The sequence below is a fragment of the Parasteatoda tepidariorum genome, chromosome 12 (genome assembly GCF_982258835.1).
Source record: "Parasteatoda tepidariorum strain Cologne lab strain chromosome 12, Ptep-v5.0, whole genome shotgun sequence".
NCBI classification, from domain to species: domain Eukaryota; kingdom Metazoa; phylum Arthropoda; class Arachnida; order Araneae; family Theridiidae; genus Parasteatoda; species Parasteatoda tepidariorum.
Genome location: NC_141766.1, coordinates 27,624,443 through 27,650,447, shown reverse-complemented (window position 1 = coordinate 27,650,447; position 26,005 = coordinate 27,624,443). Strand labels below are relative to the sequence as shown.

Genomic DNA, 26,005 nt, shown 5'->3' with positions numbered 1-26,005 from the left:
CAGTTAAATTACAGTTACGAGGAGCTGTTACATAAAAAATATATGATTGCTGATTAAATATTATATAGACAGCGTAATTTGTACTAGGAAGTGACATTATTTATTATTATTTATTTCTTTATATTATAAAGCGAAAGAAATGGCGTGCTTACAAATGTACACTGTAAAAATTTCCGGATCAAAGTAGGGCAAAAAGTACTGTCACTCAGAGTGACGGTACTTTTTACCAGATCTATTTTTAACGGAACATGTTACACATCAGATATACAGTAACGAAAAATCAGATAGTACCGTAATTTTTACAGTAAAATCACTAAAACACTCTAATTAACTAAATATTACTGCAAAAATTATGGAATAATATTTTACGGATCATGCATCTAAAGAGCAGGCATTTTACACGCCAAATGAACTGTATTGTGTAAAAATAGATATAAAATAAACACAAGTTCTTAACCCTTTGACGCAGATGGAACTCCTGTGTCCCTTTAGCCTATTTTTTTTTCCTTCCCGAAGCCCTACTTACATGCATAACTATATTTTGGCATTATATTAAAGATCAAAAACTGACTAATAGTTACCGAAAAAAGTAGTAGGAAATTTTTTTTCCATTCATACTCTAAAATTTATCAATAATTAATTTTGAAAATTAAAGAAATTTTAATGATGAATAACTTTTTCTCTCAGATCTACATAACTGCAAATAAGTGCAAATTTGAAAAATTATTGTTTGGAAGAAAGGCGAGGTGGAAGATTTTACCTTAAGGTAGAAAAAGATACCGGTGTTTTATGCTGTATTTTATAACCTTACATTATTAAAATACGAAATGTATTATTTTTCTCTTAATTTAACCTAAATTAATACAAAATAGTGAAAAAAGTATGGAAAATATGTTTAATAAAAATTCTGCGCCAGAGGGATAATATGATAAGTTACTTCTATTTAAATCAATTTACACGCTTTTACTCGAGGAGAAATTTAATTAGCCTTTCAAGGTTAAAGAATTAGAATTAAATAATTTGTGTTAATATCTCGTAACACTTTTTTATGAATGAAAAAGTGAGGATGCATTTATTAAAAATAGTTGTTAATCAAATTGTAATAAGTTACTATAGAAAGAGAATTTGTAAGTTCCGAGTAGTTTAGTTTTCGATTCCAACTATTTACTAATTCAAATTGAAGGTAGAAATTTTTTTTATAAATTATTTAAGGAATTGCCTCGTGACCTATGTTTCTGGAGAAAAAAAAATAAAGCTCTTAAACTTCGGCGTGAGAAGCATCTGTTCCAAAAATAGTACATCACACAAATCCTCTTAATTAAAATTTCGGCAAAAAATTAATTAATAGAAAAGAGTTATTCGGAAGTTTCCCAGAAAGACGAAAACAATTTTAATTTACAAGAATGTGACTTAATTTGATGCATTAATTAAGTCCGTTCAGTAATTAGTAATTACGATTAAATACCATTTGCATCGACCAGTAATTTCTGATACCGAAATAAACTCCTATCTGGTATAAGTTGGAAAAAGAAATTAGCTTATTTTTAAAACACATTAGATTTTCGATTATTCGGCACTCGGTTATCCGGACATTTTCTGGTCAGTACGGAAACATATGAGAATTGATTATTTACAAAAATTTCAGATGAAAATGACTTAAATTTTTATTAACTAAGTACGTTTGAAACTTTAAATGACGTAAAAACGTAGAACAGTAGCTCTTATTTTTAGCACCGTCATACTATGCACCTGATATAGTTGTGGCATCTACACTGAAGAGCCATTACATTATGACCACCCTCCATCTATAACAATGGGCTCGCCCAGGTTTTCATGGGGCACATTAGGACCCATAATCCTCACAGAACAATCCCTGACGTCTGTAAGCTACTTGAACATAGTTGCAGACCAGGTTCACCCATTCATGACAACAGTTTTTCCTGCGGGGGATGGTGTTTACTAACAGGATAATGCATCATGTCATAAGGGTCGAATCGTCATGAATTGGTTGGAGGAACATTCCAGTGACTTTCAAGTTATGTCTTGGCCCCCAAATTCACCTGACCTTAATCCAATAGAGCATTTGCGGTCCTACTTGGAAAACCAAATTCGCGCTGCCACGCTACCCCTCGCAATTTGAGGGAATTGCAGGACCAGTTGGTGAGCGCTTGGTACCAGATACCTCAGACTACCTATCAGCACCTTGCGGAATCAATGCCACGGCGGGTGCTAGCAGTTTTGAGGGCTAAAGGTGGTCCTACAAGTTATTAGCAGGGTGGTCATAATGTAATGGCTCTTCGGTGTATATCGTAATTTACTGTAATCGGCAACAAATCTGATCGATTGTGTTAGATTTGTAAAGCCAGAGATGTAGTTTTTAAATCACGTGAATACGGACATTACCATGCAATAATACGCAACAACTCTATTGTAGTTTTATGCACTAATTAATCAGTAATTTCGATTGGGCCGAGATAGCCTAGTTGGCAGGGCGTTAGACTCATTTTCGTGAGAATGGAGTTCGAATCCAGCCGGCCGGATTGGTGCACGTTAAATTTGTCGGGTCGCAAAGTCCACCATGTTCCCATAACATATTCTGGGGGTAATGAATTGGAGATTGATCGTTCTCTGGTTCAGGTCAAAATTACGATCTGATGATGGATGTATGAATGAGTCCACCCTATTAACGGGTATGACGTACGGCTGTTTCAGAAGTCGAATTCTTGGTCATAGATGGCGCCACAGAAAAACAAGAACAGTTGCCTTAATGACCAACGACAACAACAACAAGTAATTACGATTAAATACCGTTTGAATCAACCAGCAAGTTCTGATACCGAAATAAAATTCGATCTGGTAAATGCTGTAAAAAAAATTAGCTTATTTATAAAACATATTAGATTTTCGATTATCCGATACTTGGTTATCCGGATATTTTTTTGGTCAGAGCGGGGACATTTGAGGAGGAAGTTTTTAACAGTCCAAAAGTTCCAGATGAAAATAGCTTATATTTCTATTTTAACTAAGTTTGTTTGAAGCTCCAAATGATGTAAAAATGTACAACAGTAGACCTCATTCATTAGCATCGTCATACCATGCACCTAATTGACTTGTTACACCTATATCGTGATTTACCATAACCGACAACAAATCGGATCGATTGTGTTAGATTTGTAATGTCAGATATGCAATTTTTAAATCACGTGGATCGTATTGCCATGTAACAATACGCGACAACTCTATCGTTATTTTTCATAATCTGCATTAAAGCGAATTGATTGTTTGAGATTCGTAAAACAAAAAATATATTTAATTTTTTTAAATCGAGTGAGTACTAATTAAGATGCCAGTACAACTTTTTTAAACTTTGTAAAATTGCAGAGTATGTATTTTTTTGTTATAACGCTTACTTTTTAACATCGTTATGCCATCTGCAATTTCATGACACCTTGTAATTTCCCACAATCGGCGAAAATACGAATCGATAGTGAGATTCGTAATCGCGTGAATACGAATCGCTATGTTGTATGGAAAAGCGATTCCTATATTATTAAATTTAGGTAATGTCATTTTGAAAAGCAATCATATTCAATTCATAATGTCATTTTGAAAAGCAATCATATTCAATTCATAATGTCATTTTGAAAAGCAATCATATTCATAGAAAAGCGACTCCCATATTATTAAATTCAGGTAATGTCATTTTGAAAAGCAATCATATTCAAATCGTGAAATTTAGCTTTATATAACTAGTAGCATTTTTTAATATTCATTTTTGAGTGAAATTCGCACATTATAACTGCAGCTGCTCTAGAATCCAGCTTCGTACAAGTAAGAAGCCACAAAGAAAATGAGATAGATACCTCTTAGTTTTTGCACCTAGAGCAGGATCTTACATTCATCAAAAACTCTATTAACTCTAATTTGAGACTTTTTCTTTTTGAATAAAAACAGATTATCATTAAATGATTAAGAATTATCCTTAAAAGCATGGACACATCTTGTCTCCCTTTGTGGCACGCCAACGTGCTTGGAGAAAGCTTGATCTAAAAGTAATAAATTATGAATAAAACTGCTTGCCAAACCCTGTTAACATGAAGACGCTTAAAAATAATATTTACACAGATGAGAAATTATGAACTGACTTGTCAACTGAACTATAATGATAAGTTCGGGCTTGCTTAGGTGGACCGAGTCTATGCGAGACAAAAGACTGATAATCCAAGTCCGTCCAAGCCCACATGATTTTCTTTTAAGTCAGAACCCACCCAATCCTTAGATAATTTAATATATATGTCAGGTCTGGGTGTCACATAAAATAAATTTATTGCCCCAACAGTTTTTTGATTATGTCTGAAGTAGGCCATTAAGGGAATACATACCTTCTAAGAAGAGCAACTATATCGAATGATTTTATTTTTCAAGGTGTAAATTTAATGTGCAAGGTGAAGCTATTATTTTCTGGAAATGAGCTAATAATTCCTGAAAATATTATGAGAATTATATAATTATGTGTCTCAAAGTATTCTTCATTTACCGCAATGTACTCTTGTATTTAGACGTAAAATTTTCATAAGCTTCTTTTTATGTCTTCGTTTGGATTGCTTTTTAATTCGACGTAAAAGTTTCAGAAGCCAGTTTTTAAGTTTTCGTTCCGAATGCTCTTTCACTAGACATAGTTTCAAAAGTTACTTTTTTTTGTCTTCATTCGGATTGCTTTTTCATTTGACGTAAAAATTTCGAAAGCTACTTTCTTTGGAATGCTCTTTCATTAGATGTACAAGTTTTAAAATATACTTTTTAGGCCTTCGTTTAGAATACTCTTTAATTAGACGTAAAAGTTTCAAAAGCTACTTTTCATGTTTCCGTTTGGAATGCTCTTAAATTAAACGTATTAGTTTCAAAAAATAGTTTTTAGGCCTTCGTTTGGAATGCTTTTTCGCTAGACATACAAGTTTCAAAAGCTACTTTTTTATGTTATCGTTCGGAATGCATTTTAATTTTTAGGTTGGAGTTTTCTAAATGGCTTCGACATCTTTAAACCTTGCTCGTTTGACGCATTTTTCGATTTCGGTGGTAGAGAAGATAGATTATTCACCATACTCGTCGGGAAAATTGTTTTTAGAATTTTTGTTTCCGAAATTGAAAAATTTGGAATAAGGTGTTTAATTTATTGAAAAGATCCGAATTGAAGAACATTATGAAAGAAGTTTAAAAAGTTGCTTTTGAAACCAGATGTGCACGAAGTACAGATGTGCATTACATCAAATGAAGGTCACTTTGAAACCATATTAAATAGGTATGTGATTCATAATATTTTCAGAAGTTACAAGATCAGTCCTGCACTGAGACAAAAATTCTGGTAAAATTACCGTACTTTATAACGGTAATGATATTTCTGGTAAAAAAACAAAAAACAATTCTGGTTATAAAACCAAAAACAATATTTTAATCACTCGCTTGGTAATTTTCTTGTTCGTATGGCAATGGTTATTCGTATGGCAATGGTTTTTGATGTTTCTATGAAGTCAGAAACACGGTAAATTTTACCATATTTAGGCTATGCATTTTTTCTTCGTGAGCAAATTAGCAGTCGCAACTTGCATCTTTGTTTTGCAAGTAAGTGTGTTGATATAAATAAGTCAATATAAGTTTCATTCATGGGCTCAGTCCCTGTGCCAGGTAAAGTTCTTCTAATGCCTAAAACATTATCGAGGCTGCAATAAGATGAACTTTTTTCCATATAAAGAACTATGTCAAACATTCTAACAGCATAATATGAATGAAAGTTTAGAAATGCCAGGAACATTTTTTTTCGCTTTTTGTTTCATCACTAGCGTTGAAAAACTGACCCATGCTGGATTTAAAGCTATGAACCCAACCCAGAAGACAAGGGTACACTAGGGTTAAGCATTGGAACTAATTTTTCTTCATGACAAACTTTTTGATGAAACTATCCCGCCTTTGCGTTACACGAACAAGAAAACCACAAATACTTCCATGGTTAGTCCGACGGTCATTAACGATGTACAATATTTTATTGTCATTAAATATGGATGTGCATTAAATAAAAATTCAGTTGAGTATGTTAAGGGATTGGGTAAGTCCAAAAAATTAAGTTTTCTCTTTTTTCCTTCTGAGAATTTCAAAAAATTTTAAGGCAATTAAAAATTATTCACACGTGTAGTTCAAAATATATTTTTTTTACCTTCTTAATTTCCAACTTCTCATCATTTAAAATGCCTGAAAAAGTTATCGAAATTTTAACGATGTAACTTTTTATTTCTAAACCCAAGAATAATATAGAATTTAGTGCTTACTAAAAAAGTTATTTTCTTTTTTTTCCCCAAAAAAATTCTTTAACGGTGTTGCTATATTTAATTTAGTTTTCCTCAGAACTCAAGTACAGATTACTTGAAAAGCTACAGAAAAAATATCTACTTACGAGCAATTTATATTAAATTCTTCTTTAAAGACTGGCATCAAATCTAGCATTACAGGTAGAATACAATTTAAATTCTGCGAAAAACAGATTCCTTTTATATTAAACGATTTTCAATTTGCATTTTTGTTTGTCTTTTTCTAAAAAAAGATATTAACTTTGTTGCCATCTTTCACCGGAAGATAGAAGGTGTACTACGCAGATCGCATTATTAATTCTTTTAAGAAATTGAAGAGACAATTCCAAGAGCAAATGAACGGGGTCATTCAGGTATTATTCGTGGGTGCGCCTTAGCGAACACCTGACGTACGCCTACACGTACACACGCTGGTTTGTAAAAGATACACACTATTTCTTCATTATGTAGGATGTTGGTTCCATTAAATGGACGTTTGCGACAAACAAAACACGTGACGTTGTCATTAGCGTTGGATTATAGAGTTGGGCGACCAACAAGTGTTTGTTTTGAATACACTGATGCAAGAATTCAAGGGTTAAGCCCACAATGACCAAATGTCTTTCTGTGTTCTACTTTTTCTTTTCAACAGCTTATTTACTTTTTTTTCTTTTCTTTTCATTTTTTATTTATTATTTATTTTTGAAAATATAGAAAACTTTCAGAGTTTTTATTGCCACTGCAAAGCAAAAATAAGAGTTACAGGAGTTCATTTACATTAATATATAATTGTATTTTAAAATATAATGATTAAACGATGATACCCTAGCAACAATTATATCTTGACTCCAGTTTGGCTTAACATGGGTCCTATTTGATCATGCATCGAGGGACCAATATCGGCCTTTATGGGGCCAATATAGAGCCTATATTGGCTGAAAAATGAATATAAAATATCGGGTGAATCTGACAATTCCATATAGGGCCTATATTGGTTGTTAAGTGGCTGGAAAATATAGGGTCAATCGGATAATTCTATATAGGACCAATATCGGAAAAATAACTGCCCTTTCAACACTTATTGAGTCACGATTCGTGAATATTGGTCCAATGACGGCCTGAGTTATTTTGCTGCAAGGGTAGTTTTTTATAATGCTAAAAATGTTATTTGTATTCAATTTGTGCTGTAAAATATAAAACAGAAATAGACACTTAAAATGCTTGGTGATACAATTAGTGAAGACAAAATATATTAGTGTTTAATTTTTCCCTTTTATTATCACTTAAAAGTAATGCGAATATAAAAAAAATCAACAAGAAAATAATTTTATTTCAATCTTTAGAACAAATCTTTTTATTTTATTTTGAAATAGTCATTTTTATAGATATCATGGCCTTTGTAATTTTCATGTAATGTAAAAATTAAATGTGTATGAAACATTTTTGAACTTCAGATATATACTTCAGATATATTTTCTAATATATTAAATAAGTAAAACAACACGAATTATAAATATATAATAAAAAGAAAAATATGTTTTAGTTGCTATGAGTATTAACATACGTGTTTCATCATTTTCAAAGAAATAAAAAGTAAATTATGTAACATTTCAGTGTATATAATTTGGCAACTTATGAAAAATGTAAAAATTTTATTATACATTTTAGACTACAATAGTTTAAAAACTATGAAAGCAGTTTAGGAAATTATGAAAAATAGTAATTGAATCACGTATGCATTGTATACAAATGTATACATGATTCAAAGTAATGTATACAAATGAATGCATTTTTTTACAAAATAATCTTTAATTTTAAAAATATTATTTAAAAGATGATAAAAATCACATTTATTATGTTTTATTGACTATAGACGAATAACTATATGCAATAAATCAATTGTTTTTGACATCGAAACATTATTTTTCTCAAAGCAAGAGCGGCATAACTTTTAATACATAAATATTTATGTAAGCAATCTTTTTAAAGGAAACAGGAATATATATATGACTAACTGAGTTAAATTAAAGTTTTAATAAAATTTTATATAATTTTTTTTCAATATTTAAATTTTGAGAAAGTAATAATTTCACAGCTAGAAAACTTTGTTACGAAAATAATTGAAATAAAAGGCACCAGATTCAACTTCGAACAAAAAAATAGTAAGATATTGAAAAATAAATTTTTAATCTAAACACAAAAAGTAAAATGAAAAGAAATTTAGATGCCTAACTTTTATTTGGCAAAAATTATGTGGACAATTTATGGTAGAAGCATAGCTATTAGTAGTATTTTTTCCCTCACTTTTATTAAAAGCTATAAAAACATTTTCAACGAAAGCTTTTGCAATATAGCTATTATTTTATTTCATATTTAATTAGCTGTATTGAATTAAGGTTTTCATAAAATTTTAGTTATGCAATATTTAAATTGTGAAAAAGTAATAATTGCAGGTCTAGAAAACTTAGTTAAGAAAATAACTGAAATAAAATGCTCTAAGTTCAACTTCAAACAAAAAATTAAACAGTAAGACTCTTAAAGATAAATTTTTAATTTAAACGCATTAAGAGTGAAATAACAATGAATTTAGACATAATATCTATGACGTAAATGTATCATTAATTTATAATGGACGATTTATTGTATCGCAAATAGCCTTTCTTTTCTTTTCATTTTATTTATTATTAGTTGTCATTAAATGAGAAAATCTTGTCATTAAATGAGAAAATCTTAAACAGAGTAAGATATATTTATCTTTCCCATTACGCCATAAGATTATAAATTGACTGTGTTTGATGGAATCTAAGGCATCATATTGCGTGCTATAAGACAATAATAACTTATTTTGCACAAAAGGCTCCCCTTGCATCCAAAAATAAGTGTAATTCGTCTAATTTAGGCACATTATTTGCTTTAAATTGATACTTATTATAAGTTTTAAATTGATACTCATTATTAATTTTTAAACGAAAAATGCTGAGAATGGTAGAAGTATCAGTAATAAGGTAACTTTTAGTGAATGAACATAATATCTTAGTTGACCAAAATAGCAATAATAATGCCAATTATTGTATAAAAATTGCTTTGCCAGGTACAACGATATAATTTTTACGGAGGGACCTCTTAGTTTGGCATTTGCAGGTATGTTTCCAATTCTAATTGTACTATTTAATAGTGATTATTTTATGCATTTAAACAATATTAGTAACAATGTTTAAAAAATTATTTAATCGAAGTGATACTTATTATTATTATTTAAAGAAAAAAATGGAGAGAATGGCAGAGAAGTATCAGTAATAAGGTAACTCTTAGTGAATGAACATAATCTCTTAGTTGACAAAAATATCAATAATAATGCTAAGCATTGTATAAAAATAGCTTTGCAAGAGACAGCGATATAATTTTTACGTAGGGACCTTTCAGTTTGGCATTTGCAGGTTTGTTTCCAATTCTAATTATACTATGTAATAGTAATTATTTTATGCATTTAAACAATATTAGTAACAATATTTAAACAATCATTTGATCGAATTGATACTTATTATTAATATTTAAAGAAAAAATGGACATAATAGTAGAGAAGTATCCGTAATAAGGTAATTTTAAATAAACGAAAATAATCTCTTTGCTGACAAAAATATAATAACAATAATTATTGTACAAAAATAACTTAGTAGACGAGTATAACGATATAATTTTCATGCAAGAACGTTTTTAGTTTGGTATTTCCAGCTATGTTTTAAACAATAATTGTGCCATTTAAAAGTAATTATTTTACCCATTTTAACAAAAGCAAACAATTTGTAACAATAGACGCTTTAAGACCGAAACATTATTAATAAAAAAAGTATAAACCAAATATAACTGTCTATTGTAAAAGCCATTTTATAATTACATTCAAATTTGGAAACTATCAATGTCTTTTAAAAATGATTTTATCAATATAATTTACAGTAACTAGAAAAAACAATAATAAAATTTTAAGGCTCTGCATCTCAAAATGAACAAAAATGAAGTTGGTCCACACTGTAAAAAATTCTGGTAAAAAGTACCGGCACTCAGGGTGCCGGTGCTTTTTACCATATAATTCATTTTTACCGGAGCATGTTACGGATCAAAATATATGATACATCGTAATTTTAATAGTAATAATTATCGCAAAATCACTGAATAACTCTAATTAACACGTTCACGCCGGGAAAAGTAAAAATACTGGTACGGGAAAAGAGAAAATACTGGTAGAAGAACTATTTCAACATTAGATAATATTCGGGAGGAGTTAATCTATTCTCAACAATAACAATTCACTGTAAGGAAATTTATCACGGTGAAGAAGCAATTCAATATAAAATTGCATCCGTTAAAAACAATTGGTAGTTATGGATTTTTATTATTCCCGGAAAAAAACTAAAAAATGAAATTTATTGTTACCAGTTTTTACTCCGGTGCGCTGCCAATCTAGCGTGACCCACCTGTGGGGCACCCCGGCGTGAACGTGTTAGGTGAACGTGTACCGTGAAATTACGGTATAATATTTTGCGGTAAAAACGGATTTTACGGACGCTGCACCCGAAGTTCCTGCACTTTATATAGTAATTTGATCCGGAATTTTTTACCGAGCGATTCAAATAGGGCCTTAATAGTCATGGAATTTATCATTTTCTCTAGCGCATTAAATTGCACATCAAACTTCGTGCAAAAAAAGTAAATTTGAAAATAAATAAAGGCTTTTATTATAAAAATAAAAGGGTAAATTAAATTATTTTGAGTAGCAAGAAGAGTCTTTACACAATGGCAGTACGCAAAACATGCTCAGATAAACTACATAATTTTCATAAAATAAAAACTATTACACTGTAAGTAATACTACCTTATAAATGATGTAAAAAGTGCGAAAAGGAAATTAATATTAATAAAAAAAATATATAACTTCTTTAACCTTGTTAAAAAAAAGCAAAAGTTGGAACTGATATTCGGAAATAAATATCTTTATTTCAATCGAAAGAAAAAAAATCTGCAAAAAAAAAAAAAAAAAAAAAAATGTTTTACTTCTGTCCAAACTCGTCGGCAAATTAAGTTACTTAGGTCCTTCTAAATCAGCTTTCCTCCCTTTTTTTTAAAAAAGAAAAGAAAAAAGAATTGAATTATACATTCAAATGCAACTTCCGTTTTCACCAGTTTTAAGTACCGCTGTATAAAGCAGAATCATGTATTTGAAGCTTCTAGATATGAAGATAACTTTAATTAAAAACTGTCTTGTTGGTAAAAGACGCGTTAATAGGAAAATAAATAAAAAATATTTCTTCAAAACCCTCTACACTGTAAAAAATTCCCGTTAAAGTTACGGTGAAATGCACCGGCTACGGTGAAAAGTACATTTTAACGTAAAATCCATATTTACCAGAACATGCTATGGAACAAAAAACCTGATATACCGTAAAAAATTATTGTAATATATTTTACGGTAAAAATGAATTTTACGAGTAATGCATCGAAAATGCCGGTACTTTATATAGTAATTTAATTCGGATTTCTTTACGGTGCATGTCTTACAATCAAAAATATCAAAAATAAATATTTATTAAAAAAAAGAAGATAATGAATCAGTATAATTCATTCTCTAAAATTTCACACTCATTTTAAATTATGAACAATTATAAACATCATATCATTTAAAAATTTTAAATTATTTTAAATTGCTTGAAATCAAAATAAACCTTGAAAAGTTGCGATCTATGAAATTTGATGAAACATATTTAGATGCGAAAGCTTGATTAAGGGGAATTAAATGAATTAAAATTTACTTTATTGTTAAATTATTTTTAAAAAGAAGCAAACGAAATAGTGTTTTAAATCTAGCGACTACCTTTTATGACTAGAAATATCAAAATTAAATACTTCGTTAAAATAATGAAATGAACCAGTATAATTTATTTTCCAATTATTATTTATTTCTTGCCCAGTTATTTTAAAAATTATTTTTAAAATTTGAATTTAATAGAATTCAAATTACATAAAACAATAATATATTCAAAGCAAAATAAAATGTAACAAATAAAAAATTTATGATAGCATTAGAGACGAATTTTTTTAGAGGTAAATGCGATAGAATTATTTTAATTTCTCATTTATTTATTTTTTTAACGAAGCAAACGATTAAAAAATAAGGTTACAAAAAAATAGAATACTAAAAATTTGCTTTCTTCTTTATATTTTTAAAAAAATTAATCAGCGAATTGATATTTAAATTTTTATTAAACGTTAATTAAATGAATATAGACAGAGATGCCAGCTTGCTTTGCTTTGTAAAAAAATATTTTCTAGTGGTAATGAATTTTTAGTTATTTTGAGTATAGTACATTTCATTTTATCTTTTATTTCTTCTTTTATTTGATCGAAGTTTCAGATGAAATGCAACTCAATCAGGTTTCCCACTCAATTTCAGAAAAAAAAAATTCCTTACTTTTCCAAGTATATATCAGGTAAATTTCAATGGAAGTCCAAACCATGTAATTTTTCATCAGAAAACTTTAATTATTTTTATTTGTGATGTCAAATATTAGATTTTGTGAGCAAAAACATATAATAGAATGATGAGAATGGAAGCAGGAAAAAGTTTTAGGAACTATGAAAGGATTTTATGAAATAATAATAGAAAATATAATCATTTAACTCGAATCTCAATAATTGATAACTGTTACTGACAGTTTTAAGACGGGTTGTTTTCCAGATATGATATAAGACTTTTCAAGGTTTTTAGTAAAAAATTATAACTTTTCCTGACTATTCCCTGTTTTTTAGAGTTAAGATAAAAATTCCCTGACAATTCCAGGTTTTCCCTGTTTTCCCAGACCCGTGGGAGCTCTGTTTATTTCATTTATCTCGTTTTGATTCTTATAAAGAGTGGGCGTAATTATCCTTATTCTGCAAGTTTTGCTATTTTATTCGCTACCTATTTAAAGAAACTTTTGCAGAAAACGGAGCAGTAGGCATCTCTGCATAAAAGAAGACAAACATTTGTAAATTAACTGAAAATTGCTGAGTTTTTGAGATCTAGGTTGAGTAGCTCTATATTTTTTATATTTTATAAGCATAAAATCAACGTAGTTTTTAATATCTTTTTATGAACTAATTAATTTAGTTTAATTACCCTTTCGACACGCTATTTTAGTTATAAAACATTGCCATTAAAAAGTAAGTCAGTCATTTTATTCCTAGCTCGTTCGTGAATATAGCCGAAAAGAAAACTTTTACATTAAAAGGTCATAAGTTAATATCATATCCCCAGCATTATCAAAGCTTAAGTCGATTCAAGTGGCGTGAAAGGCATATTATTCGACCTCTAAGGGCAAAAGCGATGTTTGAGAACCTGCGTAGTTCTTCTCTTATGAGGAATTTCCTTTTGAAGTTAGGGTGAGGCATTATTTTACGAATCTAGATAAGATTCAATTATCATTTGAAATAGAAAAAAAAAATGGTTTTCACTAGTTGAAACGTTTTAGGCAATTAAAAAGTAAAAAAATATTTTTACACATATTTAGTTTTCCTTTGTACTGCTACAGTAGTGGATATTGCTTACACAAAAACAAATGTTGAAGAGTTATGAAACTAATATTTTTCGCTGTAGTGCAAGGCTATAGATTAAGCTGGTTTACACCGGTACGTTCTTAAAATGATAATCCTTAAATACGTCTTTAAAAAATATATAATCTCGGAAGTTTAAATGTTTAATACACTGATGGAAACACTGTTAGAGTGTTTTCACCTAACATGGTTTAACAACCAGAATTTTATGGCACCAACTAAACCAGTTTACTAGAACGTTATGAAACTAGCACCAACTAGATCAGTTATTCAGTTAAATTTCTTTCTTACGGTTAAAAAACCATGCCATTTAAAAAATAGTATAATTTTGTATTTATTGTTTTATAACCATACAAGTTGTAAACGGCTTTAAAACCGTTAAGATTAAAAATGCTCTTTACCATAAACTTTACGGTAAATTCAATGGGCAGAGTACTGTCGGTTATTTTACTACTATTTTAAAAGGAAAATTCTAACAAGGGGTTTAAAGCTGGGATTTAGTTGGTTTAAACAGGTATGTTCTTGAAAAGATAAAATTTAAAAAAATATATTATCTCGGAAATTTAAATTTTAATTATTAGAAATTTTTGAAAAAATACTTATTTTATTTATATTCAATATTGTTATTGTTTTTTTTTTAAATTAAAGTGTTTAAGCTTACTGGTTTTTGAATGATTTGAGTCCCATAAGTTATGCAAAAAGTAATATCACTTCGCAAAATAAAATTTTTAATTCGGAAAGATTCCTGTGTCGGTGTACCAGGAGCAAAATTATAGCGAAGTTTTAATGACATCTGGATAACAGCAAACAAGAAACGAAAAAAATAATTAAATAGATCCCAAGAAATAAGCTACAAATTTTAGCATTTATGACATTATATGAAAAGGTGAACTGTAAAACATTGCAAATCAAATTGCGGGGAAAAGTACCGGAAGTCAGAGTGCTACTTTTTACCGTAAAATCCATTTTAACTGGACTATATTAAGGAGGAAAAAATCTGATCGATCGTAATTTTACAGTAATAATTACAGTAACATCACTCAATCATTGTAATTAAATATATATCACTGCAAAATTTACTGTATAATATTTTACGCTGAAAATAGATTTTACGGATGATGCACCCGAAGTGCCGGTACTTTACACCGTAATTTGATCCGGGATTTTTTACAGGGCAAAAGAGATGTCATAGTACATAGCACTCTCTTAAATGAATTGAGGAAAAATAACTGTTTTATCTCAAGTTCAATTTCAGACAGTTTTTCAACCATTCAATTTAACACTTAGATTATTTCTCAAAGAAGTCAAATCAAATTATTTACTTTCAAATTATTATTTCATTTAGAAAAACAATCAAATATGTGCACTCTACACTCAAAGTTGACAAAATCAAAATATTTAAATTATAAAAATAAATTATTCAAACGAGGAAAGTATTCATTGACTAAATGCAAGCTTATGTACAGTTTTATCTCAAGAATGCTAAATGCGCTTACTCGGAAATCGGGTCTTTTAATTTAATTTCTTAACTTTTGGTTGACTTAGATAAAACAAGAAATAAGTTACGAACTTTGGTAATCATAAGGAAGCTTTAGACAAAAGGGTAAAAGCAATTTCAGGTACATAGCTCCCTTTTAAGTGAGAGGAGGAAAAATAACAGTTTTAGCCCAACTGCCATTTCAGAGAGATATTAATCTTCGTCATTGGCACTAAGTTCAGCACTTCGATTATTTTTATAAGAACAGCTCATAAAACCATTTTCCTTAGAATTATTCTAAGGTAACGGATTTAAGAGTAAAAAGAATATTCTCTCGGAAAGAGAGCTTAACACTCTAAGTTACCATGGTTACAAGAGTTTGAAAGCAGTTGCTAGGAAACCATAAGAAATTTCATGTTCTTTTATAATCAGAAAGTATTTAAAGAGAGTTACAAGCCTCAAAAGCGTTAAGTAGGTAACAAAGCAAAATATGTTGAGCAACAGCTGGTATGAAATTTGATGTGTTAATTATCATAAGTATGAAAAAAAATATACGGATTTATTTGACTTAATCACAAAAATCTTTGATGAATAGCTAAAATATTTCAATGTGAATCAGAATGTTCAGATATTTGCCAATGACGAAAATAATTTATTAGAGGAATTGTAAGATCAATTTGGAATTCTCGTAATCTGTGTCATAGAATATTTTACAAATTAATATTGCCCAGCAATATCAAGAGTTAATTATTAATTTTCTTTAGCACCGTTTTACTAACAAAGCAAATAAATAAAATATTTTTTAATGCAATAAAACTTCCGAAAGAATGATTTATTGCTTTTAAAGAGAACTTATTTGTATAATGATAACTCTAAAAACTGATTTAAGGCTAAAATATATGCTTCTAAGCTGAAAATATTTTATTTCGAAGTTATATTTTAAAACATAAATTGTATAAGCAAGATTTAAAAAATATGCTTTATAAGTTCAAAAAAAGCTTTCATTTAAAATTAAAAAATAAGTTTTGAAAGTTCGTTAACGTTTTGAAACTTAAAGAGAGTTAAAAGACAGGCATCGTGACATTATTTTATCAAATTTTTATTTTCAAATTATTAATTGGTTGAGATAATGTATAGATACATATTGATTTAAACACCATTTAAAAATCATGATGTAAATAAATTGCTTGAGAAATTGAGATTTCGATTATTTTGAAAATTTTAAAAATGAGTATTCAACTACTTTAATATGAGTAAAACGGTTGACAAAATAATAATAATGCAAGTGTTGATAAATTTCTTCGATAAGAAGAAAATTTGCTTAAATACGGTTTAAATTTTTATGGGGCCCTATTAATCAAATAGTTCATTTTAGTTTGAGTAAAAAATATGAATAAATAATAATAATAATAATAATAATGTATTTAAATTTCTTCATACTAAATAAGTTGATTTTCGTATAGTTAATTTCTTATATGACGTCGTCAATTAATTATTGAACTATTTTAATATGAGTAAAGTGAAAGAATAAGAATAAATAATAATGTAGAAAGAAAGAATAAATAATAATGTAGAAAATTTTTTTTAATAAAAAAAAACTTGATTTACGTATTTTTAAGCTTTTTATATACTGCTTTTTAGTCCCACTGGAACAAGAAAGCGGGGAAGGTCGCGGTTAAGATGGGCTGACACGATGGAGTTCGATTTTCTTGCAATAATGATAAGAATTGGAGATCAAGATAAATCGGAAGATGTTATGGAGAAGTCTTCAAAGGAAGGCATTGGCCCACATTGGGCTGTCTGGCCAACAATGATGATGACGATAATATGACCCACGGTAAATAACTAGCCAATAATTTTAAGATAATTAAAAGGTACGAAAAAATAAATAATTAACCATGTGGATACATTTTCTATACAAAAGAAAATTGATTTACTTTATTTTAAACTTTTTACTTGGATCAATTAATGTTATATGAGCTTATAAACAATAAATAATTATTCAATTATTTTAATATGAGTACAACAGACAGATAAATAATAATAATAATAATGTCTATAGTTTTTTTTCTTTCTAAAAGGAACTAGATTTACGTATTTTTAAGCTTTTTATATGATCCTTGTTAAATATTTAGTCTATAACTTTAAGATCAGTAAAATGTACGAATAAATCAATAATAACAATGTAGATACATTTTCTATAGTAAAGGAAATTGATTAACTCTTTTTTAAAATATTTTACTTGGATTAATTAATGTAACAGGAGTTTATAAACAATAAATGATTATTCAACAATTTTAAAACGTTAAAACAAATGCATGAATGATAATAATAATGCAAATTCATATTTTCTACAGAAAATGAACATTATTTACGTTTGTTCAAGCTCTCTATATGACACCGTTAACTAATTTATTATTTTAAAATGATAAAAACTAAAGAATAAATTAGTTCCAAAAAATAATGAATTTCCCAAGCGTTTTTTTCTCTTTCCAAAAGGAACTTGATTTACGTATTTTTAGGCTTTTTATATGACCCTTGTTAAATATTGAGTCAATAATTTTAAGATCAGGAGAACGTAATAATAACTCAATAATAACAATGTAGATACATTTTCTATAGAAAAGGAAATTGATTAACGCTTTTTTAAAATTTTTTACTTGATGCATTTAATTAAATTAACAGGAGCTTATAAACAATAAATGATTATTCAGCAATTTTACAACGTTAAAACAAATGCATGAATGATAATAATAATGTAAATTCATATTTTTTGCAGAAAATGAACATTATTTACGTTTGTTCAAGCTCTCTATATGATACCGTTAACTAATCTATTATTTTAAAATGATTAAAATGATTTTAAAATAATGATTACGATTATGATTAAAATAATGATTATGATTATGATGATTACGATAAGTGATTATGATGATTACGATTAATGATTACGATTATGATTATGATTAAAATAATGATTAATAGATGATAAATGATTATATGATACAATTATTTTAAAATGATTAAAATTAAAGAATAAATTAGTTCCAAAAAATAATGAATTTCCCAAACGCAGCGTAAGAATTCATTCGATAAAAATAAATTATCAACAAAAATAGTTAAAATATGGAAATATATTTATTCGTTGCCATTACATTTTAACGATCAATAGCGAAAGAGAAGCAAATTAGGAAGCCTTTAGTATCAAACAATCTTTACTTACTATATTTCAATCGATGTGGATGACATTTTCACGTTAAGTACGACATCATTCAAATAAATGGGGAAATATTCCTGTGATAGGAGAGCTTTTAGATATAATTTCCGTTACCATACATTTACGAAAGCAAGCAATCAGATGCGTTTAAAGTTTGCATATTTATTTTATTAATGGCTTAAAAGTCAATGTTATTTTGAGAAAGTTGATGCCATGAAGGGAGATGTGTCCCGTTTCATATTTATTAAAATTTAACTAAAGTTAATAATGCATATAGAAGCATTTCAAAACGGCTTTTAACTGTAAAGTAGCAATAGTTGGTAGTATCACTAAGTTTCGAAAGTCTTCATCAGTTTTGTTTTAAGAGTGCTAGTTCCTTTAATGAAATATAGCTTGAAATATTTGTATTTAGTTATTTGAATAAAGGTGAAAAACTAAATACTGCCACTATATAGCCAAATTCAACTGATTTCCTAGTTATTAATAATAACTATGGATAATAACCAATAATAATAACTACGTAATAACAATAATAATAACATAATAACTATGTAATAACAATAATAATAACATACTAATAATACAAATAATAATATAATAACAATAATAATAACATACTAATAATACAAATAATAATATAATAACAATAATAATAACATACTAATAATACAAATAATAATATAATAACAATAATAATAACATAATAACTATAAGAATAACAATAATAACAATGGATTGATGATGAATTTACTTAAAATTTTTTTTTTTTTTACATTCGTGTACAGAGAAAAAAATTTAATGAAAACAAAATATACTGTAATTTAAATCATTCATTTGGTAATTTTTCTATTCATATGATAACAGTTTACCGGAAAGTCTGGTTTTCAAAAATATAATTTTTATATTCATCTAGTGAAAAATACAAAAAGAAAATTTAACCGAATAAATGGTTTTCATGCCATGCTCTAAGGTATCATGATAAAGTTACCAAACTTTACCACATTTACCAATTTCATCAAAGAGATTATAAAACAAACTTTAATAGTTAATTCCCCCAAAATCATTATCAAAGCGTTTTAGTAAAAATTACTGAGAGTTACGGGGAGAGTTACTCATAGAGCCTGAAACCTAGTAAGTTTTACCATATTCGGGTAGTTTTGACCTTACGTTTTTCTGATGTGATCCAGGCGAAAACGGACGTTATAAATTAGCGTAGTTATATCACGAGGGCACAAAAATATAATAAGTATAAACTTGCTGTTTGTTGTCCTCTCATTTTTTAAAAAAATGCTTTAGAAGTATTGAATGAATTAATTGTTTTATTTATAAATTAGTGTAAATTTTGCTTCAAATCTTGTAATTTTAAATACTTACCAACAACTGCTGTTGAGATTTAACAGAGGTTTCCAAGATTTTTGAATTTCCCTTTGGACAATATTTCAATTTTAAGAATAACAAAAAATATTTTATAATGCATTCAATACTGATGTTTCTGAAAGTGGTGACTAAAAAATAATGAATTCTTATTTACGTTTATATTATTTATTGAGATGCTATTTTGACAATGACCTTTTTTTTAAAAATTATATTTATAAATAAAAATTACAATTTCTTAATTTTTGAAAAAAAAAATTGAAAATTTTTAAGTACTGCCACCTTGAGTACATTATCTATAAAATTCATTTTACCACAAAATCAATTTTCAACGTAAAAGCAACTTTTATGGTAAAATAAACTTTAAACTTAAAACTTTATACAGTAATTGTTAAAGTAATATTTATTGAATTGTAATTGTTACAGTAATATTTATTTAATTACAGTAATTTGGTGGCTTTACAGTAAATATTAAATATTACTGTAACAATTACGGTATATTAAATTTTTTGTTCCGTAAAATTTTACGGCAAAAAGTACTAGCATCCTGAATGTCGGTAATTTTTACAGTGATTTGATCCGGAATTTTTCACAGTGCAGCAGCGTTATATTTTTTTTTATAGATAATTCACTGGGGCTGAAATTAACGAGAGATCATTTGTTTGAGACCACTAAAATTTGACTCGGACCATCATAAGAGAAGACCACCATAAGTTATTAGACTTTTGTGTGGATTAGTAATATCTTGTATATTTTTTCTCGGAATAGTGACTAAATTTTTTTAAATTTCTAACCCAGATTCGCATATACATTGTGAAAAGTTTCGAATTAAATTACGATTAAAAGTAATGACCTCCCTAATGCAGCAGCCGCAAAATTTATTTTGCCATAATATTCATTTTTGCTGAACAATTTTATATCGTAATTTTTAAGTTTTACAGAAATATTTATTTAATTACAGTGATTCAGAAATTTTACAGAACATTTTATTGTAAAAATTATGGCATATCAGCTTTTATGTTTCGTTAAGTTTAACGGTAAAAAGTACTGGCCCTTTAAAGGTTGCTACTTTTTACCGTAGTTTGAGCCAGAACTTTTTACTATGTACCTGCGTGTACCTAAAAACTATAAAAATTTTTTGCTTAAAAGTTTTAATAATTTTTATATATAGTAAAAATATAATCGTTGGAAAATTTGAAAAAAAAAACTGAAATTACTTCAGTTGCATTTAAAACATTGTATATTTTAACTTTAATAAATGCCTTTTTTATAACATTAAACATTCTAAACGGTTGCAAATAGGAGTGTTTATAAATCTTTAATCATACTTTACTTTTTCCAAATCTTTAAAACATCTAGTAAAGGCGAAAATGTAAATTTGATAGCAAAATCTAATGTTGAAAAAAAAATAGTCAAAAAACCTGTAAACATTTCAACTAATTAAAAAAGACCTTGAAATTTCAAACCTATTTATCTTCATTTCGTTAAAACTGGGATGTTGATTTTTTTTTAATGAGAACTAATTATCCTCGCTTAAATAAAATAACTAAGTACTTTCCTTCCACAAATATTAAAGTTAGGGCCACAGATTTTGCAATTAAATAACTCTTTAGCATGCAATTATATATAACGATATAATTTAAACTAAAATTATAAGTGACAAGGGTAGCTACAAACTTTGTATACAATTAGGAAAAATAAATAAAATTAAGCAAATAAAATAAACATAGATACACAAATAAATGAAAATACAAATATGCAAGTAAAATACATTAATAATAAAATAAATTAATAACTAAAATAAAAAGAAACTGCGTATTATTCAATTCATCAAAATATGTAGAGCGACAAGATTCCAAATTCCAAGTTTCATTATTTTTATGAATTATATTGCTATTTTTTCTAATTAATTTTTTACAGTTTTTTAAAAAAATCTAAATTAAACGTGTTTTATGTTATTTCCACTGCATAGAGAAATCTGAAATTTTTTTAATACCTTCTTGAAGCAAATAGCTGTAATTAATTTAAACCAAACCGAACAAAAATTCAAGCTTTGCCAACAGCAAGACTTCATGTTATTTTTCTAGTATAAAAGTTTTAATAAATATTCCAGTTATAAATATTCTGTGTTTTGCTTTATAAATAGTTTATTAAACATACCGGCATTTTTATGTCACTGTTTTTCTTAAATTAGAAAAAGTACCTCACAATGTTGTTTATTTTATTTTATAGCTGACGTTGAACAGTCAACCCAATTCTGAGTTAGCGATTATTAATATTCAACTCAGTAGACTTGTAATTTTGAACCTAACTCAGAAGATGAGGGAAGTCCTGGATCATGCATTGGAACAAACTAGCATGGAGAGGAAAACGGAGAGGAACTTCTCACGGTTTACCCGATGGCAAGGGGACTCTAACCCATTATCTGTCTACCACTGAGGATATTTTTCGTCAACACTGTGGTCTGTGCGAGCGGGGAGCAGAATTCGTTTTCCTCTTTTATGAATAATTTAGCTGTTTTTTCAGATGAGATGAAATTTAAGGTGAGTTCATTTAGAAGTAGAATTTTAATTCCGATTTCTTTTTGTACCAAAATTTAAATGCAAGAGGAAATTTCAAATCCTTTTCCAAAAAAAAAAAAAAAAAAAAAAGAAAAAAAAAAAAGAAGGATTGCGGTAACTATTTCAAAATCTTTTTCAACAGAAAAGAAGATTGGGGTAATTAATTCGAGATATTTTTCAATAGAAAAAAAAAGATTGGGGTAACTAATTCAAAATTAAAAACTTTAGTCGGAGTTCCAATAGCCCCATTGCAATTTATTTATAATGGAAAAAACCGTTTTATTTAATTTTTAAGCTTGGCGACTTAGGAAAAGAAAAAAAAAAGTCTTAAAACATGTGCTATAAATCGGAAAGCTCTTAACTTCAAAAAAAAAAAAAATAAATAAAATAATAAAAAATATTTTTTTATTTATTTCGGTCCGATAAAGATTTGTGTCAAAATTGATTTCTAAGAGAAAATTCAGATAGAATAATAAAAAATGATGCTTTTAATTTCGGAAAAAGCATTCAATATTTTTATTTCTACATTTCTAAAAATAAGAACATATAAAATTTCATTTATGGCGATTTTTTTTTCTCTTCGAGTCTTCATAAAAGTTCTTTGTTTGAAAGAGCTTATCTACATCACTGTGCTTTAATGTTTGAAAGCAAAAACAACATAAGTTGAGAGAGAAAAAAAAAACTCCCGTTCTTAGCTAGGGTATTAGAGTCATATTTTGATAATGAAAGAAATAATTCAATGAACTAAAATGTTTACAAAAAACTATTAACTTTCGCGTTCATCAAAAGTATTCTTTAATAATTTTAAACAACTGATATCTTATATATTTTGCTTAAAAGCACATAGGCTAAAGAATAAAGTAAAATAAGTAATATAAGAAATAATGTTTGAAATTAAAAACTTATATAATTTGATTTGAGTTAGATTAAAATTTAAGTTTGAAATTTTAACTCCTATAAAAAATAATAATTTATTTTATAAGAAATAGGTAAAATGAATTTTCAATACAAAATTTTGTTAAATATTGAGAAGAGTTAAAAAGACAATTTAACTAAAAAGTAAATAAATGAAACTTTAAGAATTTAGCAATTGTTATAGCAAGTTTTTTCTTTTTTTTTAAATTTTATGAAAATCTAAGTTTTATATTATAATGAATGAAGTAAAATACTTCTTAAAAATCCTAGTTCAAGAATTGTTATAAAAATATTATGTTGCCAACTGGAATTAAACATAAGTGCTTCACGGTATAATTATTTATAAGAATATTATACTTTCTTAAGGTATAATTATTTATGAGAATATTATAAATAATATTGCTTTGAACTATATTCAAGAAAAATTTATTTCAAAAAAATTTTTTATGACAATCTAAGTTTTATATTATAATGAATGAAGTAGAATGCTTCTTAAAAATCCAAGTTCAAGAATTGTTATAAAAATATTATGTTGCCAACTGGAACTAAACATAAGTGCTTCACGGTATAATTATTCATACGAATATTATACTTACTTAAGCTATAATTATTTATAAGAATATTATAAACAATAATGCTTTGAACTATACTCAAGAAAAATACGTACATAAAACAATTAACCTAATTGAGATTGTAGGCTACATTAAAAACAAAGCACTTAGAAAAACAAGTTTAATAAATAAATAATACCACGAATCGCTAAAAGGTAAAACTAACAGGAATAAAATTACAAATTAGCTTTCCCTTAAGATATTTGATTGAAGTCCTCAAATATTAAAATATATATTTCCCCTAAAAAAGAACCTCAAGCATTAAAAATAATTTAATAATATCTCAAACTAAAAAGAAAAACTAACTTATATCATAAAAATATAAGAACAACTCAACCATTTGAGAATGATGGCAGCTTAAAAAATAAAGACTTCAAAATGGAAAGAAAGTGCAGTATCAAAAAAAGTAAGAGTACACTGTAAAAAATTATGGTAAAAAGTATTTTTACTGTAAAATTTCACGGAACTAAAAATCTGATATATTGTAATTTTTATTCAGTAATATTTACAATAAAATCACTGAATCACTGTAATTAAATAAATTATTACTATAAAAATTATGGTATTTATATGGTAAAAATGGAAATAGGGCTGTAACATGGCTTTTACAGATAATGCACCCAGGGTGCTAGTACTTTTCACTATAATTTGATCCGGAAATTTTTACAGTATTAAGTTCATATAATCGTAAATAAATTTTATGACTCCACCAACCTTAAAATGGCTTACAAATCTGATTGAAAATTTATAAAAAAATTTATCAACAAGACTTCTAAGTATAATAAAGTACAATAAAGTACAATATTAAGTTCATTAGTTCATAAATAAAACACGTAACTCCACTAAACGCAAAGTAAAATAAAAATCCGATTGTAAAATTTTGAAAAAAACTTTTAATTTCACACATAACTTAACAAATAAAAATAAAAATAAAACAGTGCCTCATCAATTTAACCCTTTATGTAGTCACGCAAATTCTAACGCACAGGGATAAGCAATAAATGTTAAAACAATTTAGTAAACTAACTACACCCAAGCAGATAAAAAAGAAAGAACAAACATTCATAATAAGGGAATTTAACACTGATGTCGGCTTTAAAAATAAAGACTTCTGAATAGCTTGTTAATAAGTTCATATACCAAATACATAGCTACACTAGCCGCAAAAGAGATGAAGAAAATACATAAATAAAAATTTGAAAGTAAAAGTAATAAAAAACTTTATCTTCAAATAGAAACATAACAAGCGAAAATAAAAACAAAATTATGCTCATCAATTTAACCCATTATGCGGCTTCAAAACATAAATATTTTAGGAGCGTAAGCAGTAGACCGATAAACTGCTACTTACTAATAATCAGCGATGGAGAATGAAATGGATACAACATAATCCTTCAAAACCACATGTAGATCTACTTCTTACAGTAAGAAAAGTTTCATTACTGCTATGATTACGTCACTATGTTGTTCCTCCTACAGTTTTAAGAACACCCCCGCATGGGTAACAAGGAACCACTGTAAGGCCTTCGATGTTTCTGGTCGTAATGGGACACAATATCAACCAGGAAAAGACCAAAATTGCTTACTCTAATATCATTTCACCCAGACGGGGTAGCCAGCTACTTGAGAACAAGCAGTTCGGTTGTTTTGGAAAATATTTTTCTGCATTGACCTTGCGATTTCGATGTAGACAAAGGTCAATGCGTTGAACATGCAAATTGTTCAGCGGAAACAATAAGGGAATTAGGAAGGAAAAAGTGAAATAGATACTTTTATTGTAAAGACACTTTTTTACGCAGTTTCTTAAAAGAAAAAATAAAGACTCAAAAAGGTGTATGAACTTAGGTAATAGATTAACGCAAAAGTAGCTTATTTAATTTTTCTTATGTCAGTAGAGCACCGTTAAATCTATTTTAGTATTAGGCGAT

General features: G+C 27.7%; 1 protein-coding gene across 1 annotated transcript in view; it reads right to left on the bottom strand.

Annotated features, from left to right (window-relative positions):
- The window catches only part of LOC107453411 (RhoGTPase activating protein), a 348,661-nt gene that overhangs the window by 31,714 nt on the left and 290,942 nt on the right, over positions 1–26,005 (bottom strand).